Source organism: Martes martes, assembly GCF_963455335.1.
Source record: "Martes martes genome assembly, chromosome: 7".
In the NCBI taxonomy this organism is placed as follows: Eukaryota; Metazoa; Chordata; class Mammalia; order Carnivora; family Mustelidae; genus Martes; species Martes martes.
In genome coordinates this window covers 115,812,083-115,831,895 of record NC_137894.1, presented here as the reverse complement: position 1 = coordinate 115,831,895, position 19,813 = coordinate 115,812,083, and positions in this window count along the sequence as shown.

Here is a 19,813-nt window from a genome sequence, read left to right as displayed (position 1 = left end):
CCAACTTGGGTGTCATTGGTGACAATATCCAGAGTGGTTTTTGTAGAGCTAATGGGAGGTGAAGGGGTAGAAATAGTGTGTGTGGACTTTTTTTTCTCAGAAGTTTTCTCCCTGAAGAAATAAAGAAGGAAGGCTCTAACTGGAGGGACTCAGGGAGGTTTTTTGTGGTTTTTTTCTTTTTATTTTCAAAAGTTTTTTTTAATTCCAGAAGAGGTGCGAAAGCAATACAGTTTCCCCATACCCTTCATTTAGCTTCTTCTAATATTAATATGTTACATATCACAGTTCAATCAATAACACTGAGAAATTAACATTTGTAAAATATTACTAAATTATATACTCCACCAATTTCACCAGTTTATCCATAAAAATGACTTAATCTTTTAATGGTTGAAAAAGAATTAGAAGAAGAATATTCTGTGACACATGAAAATTACATGAAATTTAAATTTCAATGTCCATAAATAAAGTTTTATTAGAACACAGCCATGTCCTTTCTCTGTGCCGGTATCCAATTCAGGATCCTACATTACATGTAGTTGTCATGGCTCCTTAGTTTCCTCCAGTCATTGGCAGTTCCTTAGTCTTTCCTTGTCTTTCATGACCTTAACTCTTTTGAAATGCAGCAGTCAAGTATTTTGAAGAATGCCCTTTCATTTGTGTTTGTCTGATGTTTTGTTAAGATTAAATTTGAAGTAATGCATTTTTGGCCAGAGTAACAAAGGTGATGTGTTCGTCAATTCACCATATCAGGAGTAAAAGAAGTTTATATTCTTATTACTTGTGATGTTAACCTTGAAAATTTGGTTAAGGTGGCATTTGCCAGATTACTGTAAAGGTGTTATTTTTCCCATTGTAATTAATAATTATTTGGGAAAGTGTGTGTGATTACTTGTATACCATGCAAATACCTGGTTTCTGCTTAAACTTTCACCCACTAATTTTAGCATCCATTGGTGGACCTGGCCTATGGCAGTTATATGACTGGGATAATCTACAGATGGTAATTTTCTATTTGACTCTCCTTTAAAACGAGAAATACTAGAACGTGTTTGAGTGGTTATGAGGTAGGTGGATGGGGAGAGGTAGGAGAACCAAGGAAGAGAGGGTCTGAAAAAGTGGATAGGGCTGGGGACCTGAGCTTACTGAGAAGTTTGCCTTTGAGCCTTTGATGGAAGGAGGTTCTTTACTGTGGCCAAAGAGAGGGAGGAGGGGCTGGAATTGGGCAGGGATTACCTTGTAGACTTGGGGCTAACTTACTTAGTCATCTCATCTTAGTATCCCCAGCCTCTACAACAGGGCCTGAACTTTGGGATTTTTTTAAAGTTCCTCAAGTGATTGTTAGGTAGAACTCTAACACAGAACCATCAGAGTAGAGGAAGGTAAAAAAGAGCACACTGGAGTTTTGAAATAACAGCAACTCTTTATAAGTAGTGATGGTGCTAGATAGGGTAGGGAGAAAAATGACAGATCAGTGGTTGAACACACCGCTGAGGGAGGGACTTCGCTGAGAGCGATAGAGTGGATGGTTTGGAAACCAAGGATGAAGAGCTGTCGGAGGCACATGATGATCAGTATGTAGCTGTTGGAATTAAGGAAACATCACTGTTCCCTCCAGCCCTGAGAGATGGACAAGTAGAAAGGGAAGACCTGTCCATGAAGAGGCTGGGAAAGAGAAGGTGTCCAGGACAGCATCAGTTTCTGCTAAGGCCCAGAAGAGTAATAGAGGAAAAAAGCTTGAAAATATGTTTTTTCCCCCTTAGAAACTGCCTTTCACCAGGCTTGCTGGTTCCTGGTGCCAGAATGGGTGCCCCCACCCCCCGCTCACCTCTTTATCTTGTGTGCCTGTGACTACGGCACCATGCTATGACCTTTCTTGTCCTTAGCATGGGGGGAAGGGTCGAAGCAAAGTTGGGAAAGACCTTAATTGGTGTGAGGTCTTAGGGCTTCATGATCTCATTATTCAAGCAGTGTGAGCAGGAAGCCCCTCACCTTTGGATTTATAAGATTTGGGGAACACCGGAGGCTTACCCCATCTTGCCTGCCTCTAACTGACTCTATCAAAATACTTAGATATACACTCAGAGAAGAAAGGACTTCTTTCAGAGAAGTCAAATGTGACATGATCAACATCTTGAGTCTGATTTTGACCTGGTCAGAATCTTTTCTGTGTGAGAGAGATCCAGTAAATGTAAGGGACTCACTGCAAGATACAGAGATGACAGCGGGTATAAGGTTCATACTCTCAGAAGACACCCCACCACCGCTGAAGTTCACATATGGCCACTTGTTCTCAGAAAGGATGTTGGGAAGGCGCACCCACACCTGGAGTCTGCAAACGGGAAGAAAGTTCTGTGAGGGGGCAGCTGCATGAAGCTGTTTCGCACTCTACCTTCTGGTATCCCAGATACGAGCTTAGAGATCCTGGAATATGTCAGACGAAGAGTGCTGGGCTGAGCTGGAAGATCTGGTCGGAGCTCTGGCTGTGTGGACCTGTGCCAACTCGTGCACAGCAGGAGAAACTTCAAAGGCATGGCACTCACAGATGTATCCAGTGAAAGATAGTAAAGATATTTTTACCCCCTACCTCCCCAGCAACTCCCCCACCCTCAAAACCTGCTAAAAGCCACAAAAAAACAAAACAAAGCAAAAACACAGAAAAAGCCCCGTTTTTAATGAAACAAGGAAACTCTCAAAACCTCAAACCACAAACCATGAAGTTTGCCTGCCAAATGCTGTAAAATCGGTACTGAAATTGGTGAAATGCTGAGAGCCAACCTACACTGCCTCCAGCCTTGAGCAGGAAACACCTTTTCTTAGATGCTAGTGTCACAGTCCCAAAGGACTGAGTCACTGATCCTTGAATTAGAGTGGGGTTTCTCAAAGGCCAGGGGGCCTTGTATTACTGGGGGAACAGGAAACAAACTTCAGGTGGTACACAGACAATCATTTAATTACATCAAATAACATAATGAAAAAGTGATTCATTTAGCGTTTTCTTCCACATGTGATTATATCAAGAAGAAAGTCTTGGTTTGGTGCCAAGAGTCTTTAACCTATTTCTAGTTTGTAGTAATTTCTCTTCTAACCAGGAATATGTGGCCCTCCAACTCCACTTGCAGCAGACAACTGTATCTAGCTAAAACATACTGTCATTGTTTCGTTTTTGTTGCATTTATAATGACCTCCTATTTATCATAAACAGTACTGGCTTTTCATTTCTGACAGTGAGATGCCCTCCTTTTAAATAAGTAAAAGTTAGGAATTGATTCAAAGAAGAACCTTGATTATAATAGAGGTGATATACAGATGAAGCAAAATTGTAGAAGGGGTACTCAGATCACTGACATTTAGATCTGCAGAATAAGATCCAAGAACCTCAGAGGAGAAACGGAGTGTTGTAGCAAGAACCAGGATAACAAGGAAGATCAATGCCAAGGAGAAACCAGGCGGGTGGAAGCTCATTTTTTTCTATTGTCTGTGACCTGGTCTCTATGCCAAAGGAGTCTTCGCGAGATGATAGGGTAAGGGTTGGAGAAGTAATTGCTAGTTTATAACCCAGAGAGCTTTAGACTGAGAGGGCTCTGCTGGGAGCCTCAGTAATCTCTTCGGTGCCCAAACCTCAGAATCCAAGAGACATTCTCTCATGGAGAAGAAATTAACAGATTTGAAAACACACCAAAGAAAGCTCCCAAGTGCCTCAACATTATTTTTCTACGTCTTTCATGTAATTCTTTTTTTTTTTTTTTTAACACCCCTTCCATGTGGTTCTTTAACAGAGAATGCTCTGGGGCACCTAGGTGGCAGTCAGATAAGCCTCTGACTCTTGGTTTCCGCTCAGGTCATGATCTCAGAGTCATGAGATTGAGCCCCGTGTCGGGCTCCACGCTCAGTGCGGAGTCTGCTTGAGATTCTCTCTCTCCATCTCCCTCTGCCTCATCCCCCTCTAAGGTAAATTTAAAAATCTTAAAAAGAAGAAGAAGAAGAATGCCCCATACCAGTGGGGAAATTACAAAATTACAGAAAAAAATCTCAAAGAGGAGGTTCAGGGGTACAAACAAAGAATTATGTAACAACAAAAGACGATGAGACTGAGTAGCAGAGCTCAAGAAAGTAAAGAGAGGAAAGCCCTTTGAAATCAACCAAATATGGGGGATCCTGGATGGTTCAGTCGGTTGAACCATCCAACTCTTGATTCTGGCTCAGGTCATGATCTCAGGGTCATGGAATCAAGCCCCATGTTGGGCTCTGCGTTCAGCTCGGAATTGGCTTGGGATTCTCTCTCTTCCTCCCCCTCTGTTCCTCCCCGGCTTGTGCACATTCTTTCTAAATAAGTAAGTAAATAAATAAATAAAATCGTAAAAAAAAAAAAAAAAAGAATCAACCAAAAATAGAATGAAGACAAGTAAAAGACATAATGAAACAATATTGAAAATAATAAGAAATATTATAAAATATACAAATGCAATAGTTATGGAAAATAAACAATGGAGACCCAGGACATGAGTAATTAACATGCCTGAAGAAGAACCCGGAACACAGGGAGCAGAAGGAACTTCAGTGAAATGAAGATTGAGTCAGCAGGTAGAAAGCATACCCTGTGTCAAGGTAAAATTTGTTCAGAGTGATCAGTAATGAAATATACCAGATAAAAAAAATCAAAAGCCATACCTAATATTAAATGACAATAAAGCAAGCTCTACGAACGTTAGGAGCATGAAGATGCTATGATTCATGAATTTTATATTCTGCCAAGTTGTCCATTAAGTATAAAGGCTATTGGCAGTCATTCTTGAACACGAAAGAACTCAGGGTTGCCACATTCTTGAAAAATGTCCGTTATACTGAAATCCAGTCAACCAAGGGATGAACCAAAGGAAATCAAAAGGAGAATTAGGGATTTTTAAAAAAATACCGAAGATGAGTTTTGAATCGTTTTTAAATATGGAATTAAGACTAAACAGCTGTGAAATTTATCATTAAAGAACAAAATGTAAATACTGAAAAGGCTTACATTTTAAAAATAATACATACCTAACAAAAATTGGGAAAAATTGGAGTGGGAGGACCTGGGAAGATGTACATTTACTCATCTTTAACGGCAGGGAAATAATCATTGCAGCTTTTTTAAGCATGCATGATTCCAACTTCTTGATGATTTTTATATTAGCTTTTCTTATCTTCAAAGGGGATCTTGTAAGATTTTTTGTGGTATAGAAACATTTAGCTCAAGTTCAGCAACTTCTGTCTTCTGTTTCTTTTCCTATAAGATTGATTTTAATCATATTACTTCAAAGCAATTTGCAGGGGCGCCTGGCTGACTCAGTCGGTAGAGTGTGTGAGTGACTCTTGATCTCAGGCTTTGGGTTCGAGATTACCCACGATGGGTGTAGAGATTACTTAAAAATAAAATCTGTTAAAAACAATAAAAGTCATTTGCAAAGTAAAATCCCTCTGGTGTCTAGTGATCTTTTTGTTGGCGTTGAATGCAGAAGGACCTGCGGAGACGATGCTATTCCAAATGTTGATGCTGTTTCTGGTGAGATTTGGGGCACGTTTTTAAAAAACTTCCTCTTTGTACTTTTCTATGTTATTTTTATCGTAAAGCATATCATATATAAAAATAACGGTCATGTTCTGTGTGGTAGAATGATAAAAATGGACCCCGTGACCTTTGTCCTCGGGTGTTGCTCCCGTGATTACCTCATGTTCTACAGCAAAAGGACTTTACAGATGTCATTAAGGTTACTAATTAGTTGACTTTGAGATTGGGATGATCTGGGTGGGCCCAACCTAATCATATGAGCACTTGAAAAGCTGAGACTCTTCTCCAGCTAGCAGCCAAAGTCATGGAGATTACAAGCGTAAAAAGGCTTCCATTCAAGAGAGATTTGCTGGTGCTGGCTTTAAAATGGAGGGGGCCCCCTTGAAAGGCCCTGAGAGCAGCCTCCTTTGTCAAAAACCAACAAGAAAACAAGGCCCTCAGCTTTTCTACAAGGACCTAAATTCAGCCAACACCCTGAGTGAACTAGGAAGTAGATGCTTTGCCCCAGCCCCCAGACAAGAGCCCTGCCTGGCCTAGACCTCAGTTTCAACTTTGTGAAACCCTACGCAGGGACCCCGTTTGATCTGACAGGTTCCGACCTGCAAAACTATGAAATACTAAATGGATGTTGTTTTAAGCTGCTTAAGTGTGCAATCATTTGGTACACAGCAATAGAAAACTGGAAAAAAAAAAGTAGTAAACCTTTTTTTCTCCATGCTAGACACACAGAATCATCATCGTCAACATCATCCTCCTGACCCTGCCATCCTGACCCTGTTGCAAGTCCTTATTACTCTCCATGCAGAGCTCAGAAACATCCCCAAATGTTCCCACATACCCTGTGAGAAAATGGACAATTTTGTGTAACAGATGGAAAACTCTAGTTTGGGATCAGATGTTTGTGGAGACTTGGAGTCAGATTATGCCTGTTGTACTAACTGACTTTTTAAACCAACCAACCAACCAAACAAACAAACAAACAAAGGTTCTAAGTGAATAAAGAGTCAAGAGAGGGATAGAGATGGAGAGAGGAAGGAGATGGGGTGGGAATGGGGGAGTCATGAAGAGGACAGCAACGTGGTGCAGGGCTGAATACACAAGCAGAATGAAAATACTCCTGCCCCACTTCCTCTTTCTCCCAGTCCTCGGAAATAAATCATGTTTATCTCTTTTAGGTTTTCTTCTGGTGTGACCTCTATAGCTTTAAGTAATATGCTTTTATCACTGTTGATTGATTTGTTTTATACCTTATCTAATGTCCTCCTTATGTGATAAATGAGGATTTCATGCATTTTCTCCAACACCCGCTCTCCCCTTTATAAGGTTACATAACTTTGTTTTTCTACAGTTTTCCTGTGTTACCTTAATATACCTTGATTTCTTTTTCCATCAACTAAGGGCAGTTATCTCCTGACTGCTCACAAAAAAGATGAAGGTCACAGCAACCCTACACTCTTGTTTGTATCTACATTTCAATCTCTGCCATATACAATTTTAAGGATAAAGAATATTTATATTCTCTTCTTGATAACTAACTCTCCCATAGACTGAGCACAAAAAATGACAATCATTATCACATTTACATTGTCATGGCTTTTTAAATATTGTATTCTGAGGAGGCAAAAGGTTTGTCTTCTTCATCCAATCAGGTATTCTGTGGAGTTTTTAAACCTTCCCCTCTGAGGCTCACTACCCATCCCATAGCAGACGTGATGGGATTTCCCTTGATGGTTTTCCTGGGTCAATTCCAGACTTCCAAGATCCGTATCTTCCTACTTAGATTACGTCTTTGCTTTCCTATAGCACATTTTCAGGTATCTTCCTAAGAAATTGTGGGCGAGAAGTAAATTTTCTGAGCCCTGTTTGTCCCGAAAGATCTTTACTCTGCACTCATACTTGGATGATAGTTTGGCTGAGTATGACATTATAGATTGAAAATCCTTTTCCTATAGAATACAGAAGGCATTACACTTTGCCTTCTAGTATCTGGCATTGCGCTTAAGATATCTGTTTTATTTTCATTCCTTTATAAAGGAACTTTTGTTTTTGGACGTTTTCCAATTATTCTCTTTAACTTTGATGTTTCAAATCAGATTATGTGACTAAGTGGATCTTTTTTCAAATTCTGTGTTTACCACTCAGTGGGCCCTTTCTGTCTAAAGATGTATGGGCTTCAGTCCTAGAATATTCCCATGGTGTATTGCTCTGCTACTGTCCTCTTCCTTTGTTTTCTCTGCTCTCTCTTTCTGAATCTACTATCAATTGGATATTGGACCTCTTGTATTTATTTTATATATCTTCTTTCTTACCTTTTTATAATTTTTTAAAGATTTTATTTATTTATTTGATAGGGAAAGAGAGAGAGAAAGCACAAGTGGGAAGGAGGGGCCCAGGGAGAGAGAGAAGACTTCCTGCTGATCAGGAAGCTTGAGGGGTGCAGGGCTGGATCCCAGGACCCTGAGATCATGACCTGAGCTCAATCCCAGGACCCTGAGTTCATGACCTGGGCCAAATCAGATGCTTACCCTACTAAGCCACACAGGCGTCCCTCTTACCTTTTTAAAAAATTTCTGTCTTTTGGTTCTCCATTAAGAGAGAGTACCGTAATTTAACGTTCACACTTTTCTACTGATTCTTTATAACTTCAGCGGGCATATTTCCAGTTGAGAAGAACTCATCCTGTTTGTCCTTTGTCATCGCATTCTGTTCTTTTATGGATGAAATAGCTTCATGAGTCTTTCTGAATCTATTAATTGGAGCTTTTTAGTTCAATTTGCTTTAATTTGGGTTCTCTTCCTCAAATAATTGTTTCTTCTAAGATCTTTGTGTTTTTCCTGTTTACTTTTACTTCTGTTTGTTTTATTGAGACATAATTGATTCACATCCCTGTATAAGGCATACAGTGTGATGATTTGGTTTACATATCCTGTGAAAAGATGACCATAGTAGTTTCGGCTAACATCCATTTTTTTCCTGATCATTTTAGTTTCTCTCTTTTATTATGGAGTCTTTTCCTGAAGTATCTGGAGTTCCTTCTTTGTCCCTTCTTAATTAAGAGTGATGCTCCAGGGCACCTGGGTGGTACATCAGTTGAGCATCTGACTCTTGGCTTCAGCTCAGGTAGTGATGTTGGGGTCTTGAGATCAGACCCCATGTTGGGCTCCCCACTCAGCGTGGAGCCTGCTTGAGTTTCTCTCTCCCTCTGCCCCTCCCCCTGCTTGCATTCTCTCTCTAAACAAACAAACAAACAAACAAATAATGTTAAAAGAAAGAAAGAAATTGAAAAGCAAAAAAAAAAAAAGAAAGAAAGAAAGCAATCCCAGGAGTGATTTGGTGCATGCCTAGCTTCTCCACTCGGTTCTCATCCTCTGGTGACAAGGGGCAGTTTTTAGCCAGAGGCCTGCCTGGAAACTGGGAAATGGACCAGAAACCATTTAACATCATTGAGCCTGAGCTTCTGCCTCTATTAAACTGAGATCATAAAAATAGCTGTTTGTACTTCAGAGTATTGTTCCGAGAATCAAATGAGATAATGTGCAAAGTGGTGGTATTGTGATTGCAAACACACTCTCACCTCTGCTGGAGAAATTAAGCATGCATTTGGATTATACCAGGTGGGGGCAGGAAACAACCCTCAGAAATATCCCAAGGTTACTCTATGATGAAATTTCCAGTCATTTCTGGGTTGATGTCATCCCATCTGATGCAATGGACTGCAGTTTATTTTATTTAATTAAACTTCTTTAAATAACAGGACACCTGAAATAACAAGATACTTTGGAAAAGAAAGTGAGCCCGTCATCGGAAGTCCTTGGAACACGCTGACTTCCCACATCCAAATGACGACGTGCAAAGAGCATTTCTAGAACACATGCATTCTCCTTAAGTTTTCAAGAGCTCTGTTTATGTGCTGGTCTCCTTCCTCCCAAAGAATCCCTTTTACAACTTTCAGTCTTTCAGGAAACGAACAGAGAATTGTGGTGTCATGGCCACATGGAGTTCTAAGTCAACCCAGCCATTAGGAAAGCAGGGACTTCTAAATTTCCTTTTGTTGGGAGATTATGTCCAAGACTCAAACAGTGTCTGCTTTGTCATTCAGTTTCTTCTTTACTGCGTACATTTCATATTGAAAGACACAAAGATTCAGGCACAAATATGTTCACTGAAGCAATTTTTATAAGCGCAAACCATTTGAAAATGACATATTTGCTTAACAACAGGACAATGGTTAAATAAAACATTTTTATGATAAAGGATAAGGCAGCTATTCAAAGCATGTTTGCACAATGGTTCCTGCAGGGGGAATGGTAGCAATACAGATGTAGTTCTGTTGGTCTGGTCCGAGGCATGCTGGGAACATCCACTTCTGACCAGTACAAGCTAGCTGAGACCACACAGAACCATGACTTTAAATAATGTAGCACAGCTGTGCAGTGCCGGTATGTATCTGCAGCCTACAGACAGGTGAGGGCTGCACCTGTCAGAGGTAATGCTGTTCGCAGACACATCTGGAGCCTTCCAGGGGAAACGGATGCTACAGACCCTGCATAATCTGTGTACACTTGCATCTGGGAAACACCCCAGAAGCCATTAGTAGTAGACATTTTCTGAGAAGGCTGCATGTGGGGACACTGCTGCCATCAGCGATGTCATCTGGAGTGAGAGGAGCCAGGTCACCAGGTCATGGAACAAAAGATCTAAGAGGAGCTCAGGAGTGTCTATCAGCGGAAGCGGAGATTTATATGCTTATTCTAAGCTGTTATTGAATCCAAAAGAAAGTTGAATTAAGTCATTGCTGTTGTACTTGACCCTGGAATTTGTAATAGTTGGAGGGGAAGGGGTGTTACCTCAAGTCCAAGGGAATGGGTTGGATAAGCTCAACAGAAGACTGATTTCAGAGGAGCTAGAAAGCCTTAGAGAGTGAGCATCCCAGGAGAAAAAGCAGCCCAGCCAGGCACAGAGAGATTTCCCTGATAAGAGTGTCAGGGTCATTGGAGCAATAGGGTGGTTCTGACGTTAGTCTCTGGGCTGGGCCTTTGAGGCTTTGAGGCTTCTCCTGGCTCAGGCTCCAGTGATCTTTTTAAAGATTATTTATTTATTTATTTATCTGATAGAGAGAGATACAGCGAGAAAGGGAACACAAGCAGGGGGAGTGGGAGAGGGAGAAGCAGGATTCCCACCAAGTAGGGAGGCCGATGTGGGATTCGATCCCAGGACGCTGGGATCACGACCTGAGCCGAAGGCAGACACTTAATGACTGAGCCACCCAGGTGCCCCTCCAGCGATCTTTTCTGTGAATTCTGCAGAGTGGGGTCTGGACATGGAAGGATTATTTTGCCAGAAACTCTTAAATATTGGGCCATAAGTAGATCACTCTGGTGCCCCTCAAACAGCGAACTATAGACAGGACAAGGCAACCTCCCTCCCAAGTCATCCCAGATGACCCACCATATCGCCCTGGCATCATGGTTGGAGTCCTGACCCAGGGCACCAGCAGAGTCCACGGTGACTTGGCTGGACCATGGTGGTGCCCAGAAGGCATGGGCTTGTAGGGGTGGGACCACTAGAAGTCATGAGGGAGGCTTCAACAGGGACCAAGGGCCCTAAATAAGAAGGTGGGGATGAATACTAGGAAAGCCCACAATATGTTGAGGCTTAAAAACCAGGTTACATACAGATGGGGAAACTGAGGCACTGGGAGGTTAAATCACCTCCTCAAAGGCATAGAGCTGTCAAGTGACAGAACCCACATTTGAACTCAGATCTTCTTGACTTCTGCTTATTCCTCTGGACCACAAGGCCTTCCAGGAGAAACCGGAAATCATCCGAAGAACACCAGCAATCCAGTTGGATGGATAAAGTCATCAGCGGAACAGCAGTGGTCAAGCTGGGAAGATCCTTGGGACTGTCTTGTGGAGGAGTTTGCAGGAATTTGGGCAAAAGTGGCCCAAGGATGGGCCACATGTGGCCTGTGGACAGCATCTGCTCCCCGTTTGGGGGCCATGAGTTAAGAACCGTCTTTACAGGTGAACATTCACCATTGATCTGGTGAACTTTGAACCCCACTTAGGTGAAATATTAGCCCATAGAAAATAATTCCAGGGGCACCTGGGTGGCTCAGTGGGTTAAGCCTCTGCCTTTGGCTCGGGTCATGATCCCAGGGTCCTGGGATCGAGCCCCACATCAGGCTCTCTGCTCAGCGGGGAGCCTGCTTCTCCCTCTTTCTCTGCCTGCCCCTCTGCCTACTTGTGATCTCTCTCTGTCAAATAAATAAATAAAATCTTTAAAAAAAAAAAAAAAGAAAGAAAAGAATTCCATTCTTCTCATTGGTAGACTGATACGATAAAATATTCAATTATTATTATATTTTGACTTCAATAAAAAGGTGTGGAAATTTGTTATCTGATTCTCTATATAATATCCTTGATTTTGCCTCTTGGCCTACAGCCTAAAATATTTACTATCTGGCCCTTTGCAGAAAAATGTTGTCAACCTCTGGCATAACCAGTGATTGAAAAAAGTCACAGAGTATAATTATGTGATTACATACTCTCTCACCAATAACAAGTCGGGGCATGCGTGTCCTGTATGTGCGTATTATTTCATATTTATTGCGTATGACATTACTAATGTCTACCAACAGCACAGTCAGGGCTATGAATAGAGTTAGACTAGTAAGTTAAATTGCCTGAGTTCAAATCCCAGACCTGCCCCTAACTAGCTTTATGACATTAGAAAAAATTTCCTAGCCCTTGTGCTTCAGTTTCCTCCTCTGAAAAATGGGGATTAAAATAGTATCTATTTTATTGGACTGTTGCAAAAATTAAATTAGGGAATATATGTAAAGTGCTTAGAACATCCCTGAAACATAGTAAATGCTAAATAAGAATTATTAATAATGGCACAAACATCATATTATCATTTGTACACAAAATATAAGAATTTAAAATAAGGGGATGATAATAAAAGTCCAAAACTCTTCCAAGGGGAGACAGACGTGGGAACAAGCATGTGAGATAGTGTCTTGGGGGTTCTCATAAGAACCTAGGGGAGGTGAAAAGGGGTGAGAGACTCAAGCCTACTGCAGGGGTGGGGAGGGGAAACCTCATAGGGATGGCCATGGTAGGGTTAAGTACTGAAAGATGCGTGGGTGCGGGCTAGGGATGGAGAAGACATTCCAGGTAGTTAGCGCAGTAAGACCAAAAGCAAAAAGACACAACACAGCCCAGGAAGTCCTGGGGACTGCAAATGCCTGGAGTCGTGAGGCTACACGTGGGGAAGGGGGTCCCATGCCAAGCCATGGGGCCATGGCAACTCCGTAGAAGCTGGGAAATCACTGATGGTCAAGTAACAAATTTCTTTCGAACAACATCCTGCAAAACAGACCCTGTTTCCAGGGCAGTACACATTGCCAGGCTTAAAAGAAAAAAGAAGCTATTTTGTTTTCATTATTTTTAAAGGCAGTATCAACGTCAATAAAAGCTACTTTGGATGGTATGCTAGGGAGCAGTTAAATTGCGCTCCCCTCAAAAACTGATATTAATAACCTTGACCTTACATTTACCTTCAAGGGACTTGGCCGTCTGCTTTTATTCTGAAAACGGAAACTGGTGGTTTTAGAACATAATTTTTCATGGTGAGGTTTCAGTGGGGGAGAACAAAGCAGTTCCCCTGCCTCCCGCCCCAGCCGGTTTCCTCCTTAGAGTCCTTTTCTCTCTCTATCTTTTCACTCATTTATTCACTGACTCGTCCGTCTGCATTTCTGTGGACAAGCTTGTGCCTTTTTGTGAAAACGTTAGACCGACCTCAACAACTAGGATTAAGCAGCGGTTGTCAGAGAAGAAGACAGTCTTGTACCAGGAGGATGTAGCAGCCCCAAATGAGCAAGAACTAGGCCACAAGGAAGATTTGGGGTTGGGGACATTTTGGGGTTTTGGTTTGGGGTCTTTAAAATAATACATGTTTTCTGAAGAAAACTGGAGAACACAGGGTAGTAATAAAGAAATGGGGGGAAGTAACTTTTCCCCAAACATGAGGGACAACCTGTGCTACTGTTTTGGGAAACTTTCTCCTAATAATTTTATACTAAGTTTTTAAATTTTTTAAAAAGATTTTATTTTTTTTAGATGGGCTCTACACCCAACATGGGGCTCAATGTCACAACCTGGAGATCAAAAGTAACACGCTCCACTGACTGAACCAGCCAGATGCCTAGGTTTTTTATTTTTTAACATACCTGGAAATCATACGAATCATACAGCAGTAGTATACTCTGCCTTTTTTTTTTATCGTAACATTATATTACAATATAATGTTAGTAAAACTAACATGTCCATAAAATGTTGCGTCAGTAAGATCTCTTGGTGAACATGAATTTCTAATGGCGGTCCGTGATGTGGATATATATTAATAGCCTGAAAAATCACCAGCTGATAAACTTTAAAGCTTTGTAGAATATTTTATAACTCAAAACAACATTGTGGTGAAGAGGCTTCTGCAAAAAAAAGGAAAAAGGAAAAAAATGCTCACATTTCATATTATTGCATTAGAACAGATTCAGAGAAGAGGTCTGAATGTTTTTTACGACTTTCAAAAGTTGTGGAAAAATATATAAAACGTTGTATGTATCATTGTAACTGTTCGTAAACCTGTTGTTCAATGGCTTAACTCCATTCACCATGCCGGGACAACATCACCACTATCTGTACCCGAAACATTTCATCATCCCCAACGTAAACTCCATACCCATTATGCAATAACCCCAATTCCCCTTCCCCCACTGTTGGTAACCTCTACTCTACTTTTGGTCTTTATGAATTTGTCTCTTCTGGGGACTTTATATAAGTAGAATCCCATGATAATCTCCCTTCTGTGACTGGCTTACTTCACTTTAGCATCCAACAAATTTTCATTCTGGGTTTTTTTTGTTTGTTTGTTTGTTTGTTTTTGCCAAGTGGTGTTCCATTGCATGAATACACCACACATTTTGTTTATCCATTTATCTGTTGATAAACATTTGGCTTGTTTCCCCCTTTCGACTATCATGAACAATGCTGTTATGTACATTGGTGTACAGATGGCTTAGTACCAACCTTCAGTTCTTTTATATACCTGGAAATAGATGATTATATGTTTAACTTTTTAAGGAACCTCATACCATTTTATGGAGACCAAAACTGGAAATTACAAATGAGGTTTGTGTGTTATTTCAACAAAAGTGACTGAAGGGAACTCCTACTAGCACACACTCCAAGTCCTGATCAATCCATCAAAATTTGGTGAACACTTACCCGTTTATATGTTTTAAGTTAAAAGAAATGTTTAGAGAAGGTGTTGCCATTTTTAATGGTTTCCTCCATTTTATCCAACCAATCCCAAAGTCATACAAAAAGCCTTCAACAATAAATATGAAACCAGTACAAAAAGGGGGGTCCTGGTGAAAATGTAGACATGTTTTCAACTTTCAGAAAAGGATCAACAGATACATGAGTAGCTTTTTTGTACTTTGTGCAGTGTTCATTCTTCTGAGAAATATAAAGAAGTTCAAGGAAAAGATGGTTTATTTTTCATTCACTTATTCAAAAGCATTTGCTTAGAAAGCTCCATGATGGGTAAAGTCCTGCTCCCTGTTCTGCAAATGCCATGTCTACTAAACCAAGGGAGATGTTCAAGAAGAAAACAGGAGGCATATCCCATAGTGATATAGTATTAACTTTCAAATGACTGAATAGAATTAAAGAGACATTCATAAACTAGAACAGTCCTAGAGGGCCTCAGGTCTGGGCCTACCTAACTTTTCCAAAGGTTGGAGGATGTTAGCGGGTGTGTTACTTTCCTTTTGCTATTGTAATACATTGTCACATATTTTGTGGCTTAAAATGACACACATGTATTATCTTACAGTTCCAGAAGTCAGAAGTCTGAGATAGGGCTTCTGGGCTCCAATCAAGATGTTGCCAAAGGTCTGTTCCCTCTGGATGCTCTCAGGTCACATCTGTTTCCCTGTCCTTTCCAGATGCTAAAGGCCATCTGCATTCTTGGCCCATTGTCCCTTCCTCTGGTCTTCAAAGACTATCTGTCCAAGCTTTATTCATGTTGTTGCTTCTCCCCTCTTCTCTCTGACCCTCCTGCCTCCTTCTTACAAGGACCTTGTGATTACACTGGGCCCACCCGGAAAATAGGGGATAATCTCCCCATCTCAAGATTCTTAACTTAATCTCATCTTCAAAGTGCCCTTTAGGCAAGGGAACGATGTAGTCACAGTTTACAGCAATTAGAGCGTGGACATCTTTGGGGTTTCCTATTCAGCCTACCATAGCTGGGTAGGATTTGGAAAAGAAGAGAAGAGGAAAACTGTGCTAGAAACAGCATGTCAAGAGCATTTGTCAGTTTGACTACCAACATGCAAAACACCCTTTCATATTTGAGAGTAATTCCAAGAAGAAATGTGAGACAGGCAGCCCTCTTCCCATGAAAGAGGTTCGTGATCCAGGTGTGGCCCATGCGACGATCCCAGCCACGATTCTGACCAAACTGCTTTGCTTCTGCAAGTTGCTCTTGGCCTCGCACTTTAGAGATCTTCTAAGAAACAGCCACATAGAACTTGTTACTGTGGTTACTTGAGAACCAAGTGTAACTCCTCACAACTTTTAGGAGGGGACATGTTTCCTAGGTCTCAGAATCAGCAAGACCCAACAATTCTTTTAAGCATAAGGCCTACATTTGACCCATTGAGGTTGTGATTCCTGTAATTTGACATTTCCTAGCCCTCAACGTGGAACGCTGGTATCCTGTGAGATTGAGGCCAGATCTTTTTTTTTTTTTTTTAGATTTATTTATTTGACAGATAGAGATCACAAGTAAGGAGAGAGGCAGGCAGAGAGAGAGAGGAAGGGAAGCAGGCTCCCTGCTGAGCAGAGAGCCCCACGTGGGGCTCGATCCCAGGACCCCGGGATCATGACCTGAGCCGAAGGCAGAGGCTTTAACTCACTGAGCCACCCAGGCGCCCCTTGAGGCCAGATCTTAAGGGTTTGACAGTGTCCATTAATCACCCATCTTCCCTCCTGTGTTGGAAACCAGTTTAAGGCAGACTTAAAGACTCCAGCGAAATTCATGTTTGGTATAGACTCCATCATCCCCAACAAAGGCTTTTGGTTAACTTTGTTGGAGATACAGGTGTGCATCTTTCATTCAGAAAGGTCGGCAGCCACCTTTTGCCCTGCCCCTACTTTCAACCCTAAGTCTGAACGTTGGAAACAACATAGAGGAGTCTCGTTTGTGGGGCCGCTCCCAGCACATTGACACCTCAGCCACACTGGGGGTTGTGGTCTGCCTCGCTCTTACAGAACAAAGAGAGAAAGACCCAGTGAAGAGTGAGTCTCCGGATGTCCAGCCATGTCCGGGCAAGAACAAGAAGGAGAAGGGGAATATGCTCCATGAAGTTCCTTCTGGGAAATGGAGATGTCTCCTTGCTTCCATGTTGACTTAAGAACAGGATACTAGCAATGTTCATTCTTTCAAAAAAATTGTTTTGATATATAAGAAATAGGTGTTCCTGCCCTGGAGCCCTCGATGTTCTGCTCCCAGATCTTCCCACAGCTCTCCGCTAAAGAATTGCCTTACCGCCATCTCTCCACCTGCCGTGTTGTCTGCCCCGCATCGACCGCTGACCAGATGGTCTTGTCCATGTATTTACTTGCTTATTTGCTGCCCATCTTCCTCCTTCTGGAATGCAAGTGCCATGGAAATTGGGGGATTCCTTGTGCTGCACTTGGCTGAATGGCCAGTGTTCAGCACGCAGTAGGACTCATAGTGCATGTGAGCCAGATGCTCTGGATCAAGGTCCTGAGCTCCTGCTTGCCCCACATCTACTCAGTTCCACACTTGAATGGTTCTCTCCTCCATCCCCCATCATGAGCCCCTCTCTCCCTCTCTGTCCACCCTAACACCAGCACGGATGTTCAGCCCTTAAGACAACGGGAGGGGTTCTAACTGCTCCCTCCGCCTCAGTCTCTACCCCACCCTGCCACTAAGTGTTCCTTGGGCTTCCCCATTCACAAGCCTGACCTTCACCGCCACTTTGTGCAAATCACTGTGCAAATCTGGTGACAGAGAGGGGCACCCCGCCAGGTGGCTATGTTGGAATGGGAGGGGCAGAGTAAGGATGGGGATGTGCAGACTGAAGGCAAAGCTGTGCTTTCTTGCCCTAGCTTTGCTTTTCTATACTCATAACATTTACTTTTTCTTTTTTAATCAAATGTTGTTAGGGGAGGGCCTGAGATTTTCGTGTTTATCAAGGAGGCCAGGGTGTGGTTTGTCAAGTTACGGGAGCTGTCCATCGAGGTTATGAAACATCAGCCCTTTGCCCTGCCTTCACCCACCGGCTGCTCCCTCCGGATCTGTGCTGAGGAAACGCGTGCTTCTCTTCCTGGACCAGTTCAAAGGGCATGTCTGTGATGCCTGCCCACATGTTTTTCTTCTTCCTCAGCAGAACTAACTGCCCACTCCCTAAGCTCTACAGCACTGTGTCCACAGCTCTGAAGGGTAATTATTTTGTACTTGCTCTGTTTCCTCTCAGACTGGGCAGGACAGTGGGTGGCTTACTTAACCAGCTCAGGCAGCCATAACAAAATGCCATGGACGGAGGGGCTTTAACAACAGGATTTTATGTTCTCATAGTTCTGGGGGCTAGAAGTCTGAGATCAGGGTGTTAGCATGGTCAGGTTTGGGTACGAACTCTCTTCCTGGCTTGTGACCTTCTTGCTGTGTCCTTACACCGTAGAGAAAGAGAGAGTGTGCAAGCTGTGTAGGGTCTCTCCAAAGGATACTAATCCCATCAGACCAGGGTTCTACCCACCTGAGCTCATCTAAACCTACTCCCAAAGCCCCATCTTCAGTGTATGGGGTGGGGGTGGGAGGGAAGGGGAGTTTGTGCAAACATTCGGTCCATAACACTCAGTAAACATTTTTAAATAAAGAATGAAGCTATGCTTCCTTAAATTCCCCTTGACTGAGGACCAGACTGATTCCAGCATGGACCCACCTTTCAGAGTCAGAGACACAGATGAAGTCTAGCAATTTGCTACAATGTTGATGTCAACTGATCTTGTCCCCTGGTTTCCTTGCCACAGTTTGAGGAAGTCAGTCCCTGAAGAAGTTCCAGGAGACTCTATCCATGCCTTATTTATCTAGCCTATGCCTAGAATCGAATATTGCTTACAAGATCATTTTGTCCATTCGGAAAAGATGTATTGGTCGACTACTGTGTGCCAGGAATTGTGTTGCCCTCCAGAAGCCCCCTGTCTGGTGGGGGTGACAATAGGGCAGTATGGCGGCTGTGCTGTGAGACAGCCTGTGGGAAGAGCCGCTAGCGCAGCCTGGGAATTGGAGGAGGTATCTTAGAGAGGGGACATCTGAATGGGCTCTCTGAAGACAAGGAGGGGTTAGGCAGGCAAAGGGCCAGGAGAAGATGTTCTAGGCAGAGAAAGCAAGCCGGAAGCCAGGCAGAACAGGGCCCCACTGGGAACTGCAAGTAATTACTGAAATTACTGAGAAGTCTGTGTGTGCCAGCTAGTGCTGTTCCCAGCTCTGGGGTGACAACAAAGTAGAAAACAAAGACCCTGCCCTCGAGGAATTTAAGGTAAAACATACTTGAAGGGCCACCAGTGTGGGGTGGGGGGCTGGGGAGGTGCTATCTTAAAAAAATAAGGTACATCAAAAGTGAAATAAGTGACAATTCATAGCATTGTGTTCAACCTCACCTTTTGGGGGGGTACTTTTTTTTTAAGTAAGCTCCACACCCAATGTGGGGCTTGAACTCACAACCCCAAGATTAAGAGTCACATGCTCTACTGACCGAACCAGCCAGGCGCCCCACCAGGGGGTGCTTCATAAAATGACAGTTTATACTCTCTGTCTCTCTCTCTCTTTAAGTAAGCTCTATGCCCACAGGAGGCTTGAACTCCCAACCCTGAGATCAAGAGTCACAGGCTCTACCATCTGAGCCAGCCAGGTGTTCCAACAAAATAACAGTTTGAACGTGCTTTTGAGCCCCCATGCCATTGTTTTGAGGACGTATTCCTCCCTTCTTGGGGGCACCTCTGTAATTCCCACAATCTCAGGGCTCTCAGTCCTAGTGACTCTGCCTCTTGGAGAGAAAATCAGAAAAGCTGAGGAGCCCCCGGGAGGGTCGTGTTCGACTCTGTTATTGCTGCTGCAGCCCACGGTGCCTCTGCTGACCTGTGGGAGTCTGGGGCGGAGCTCATCTGG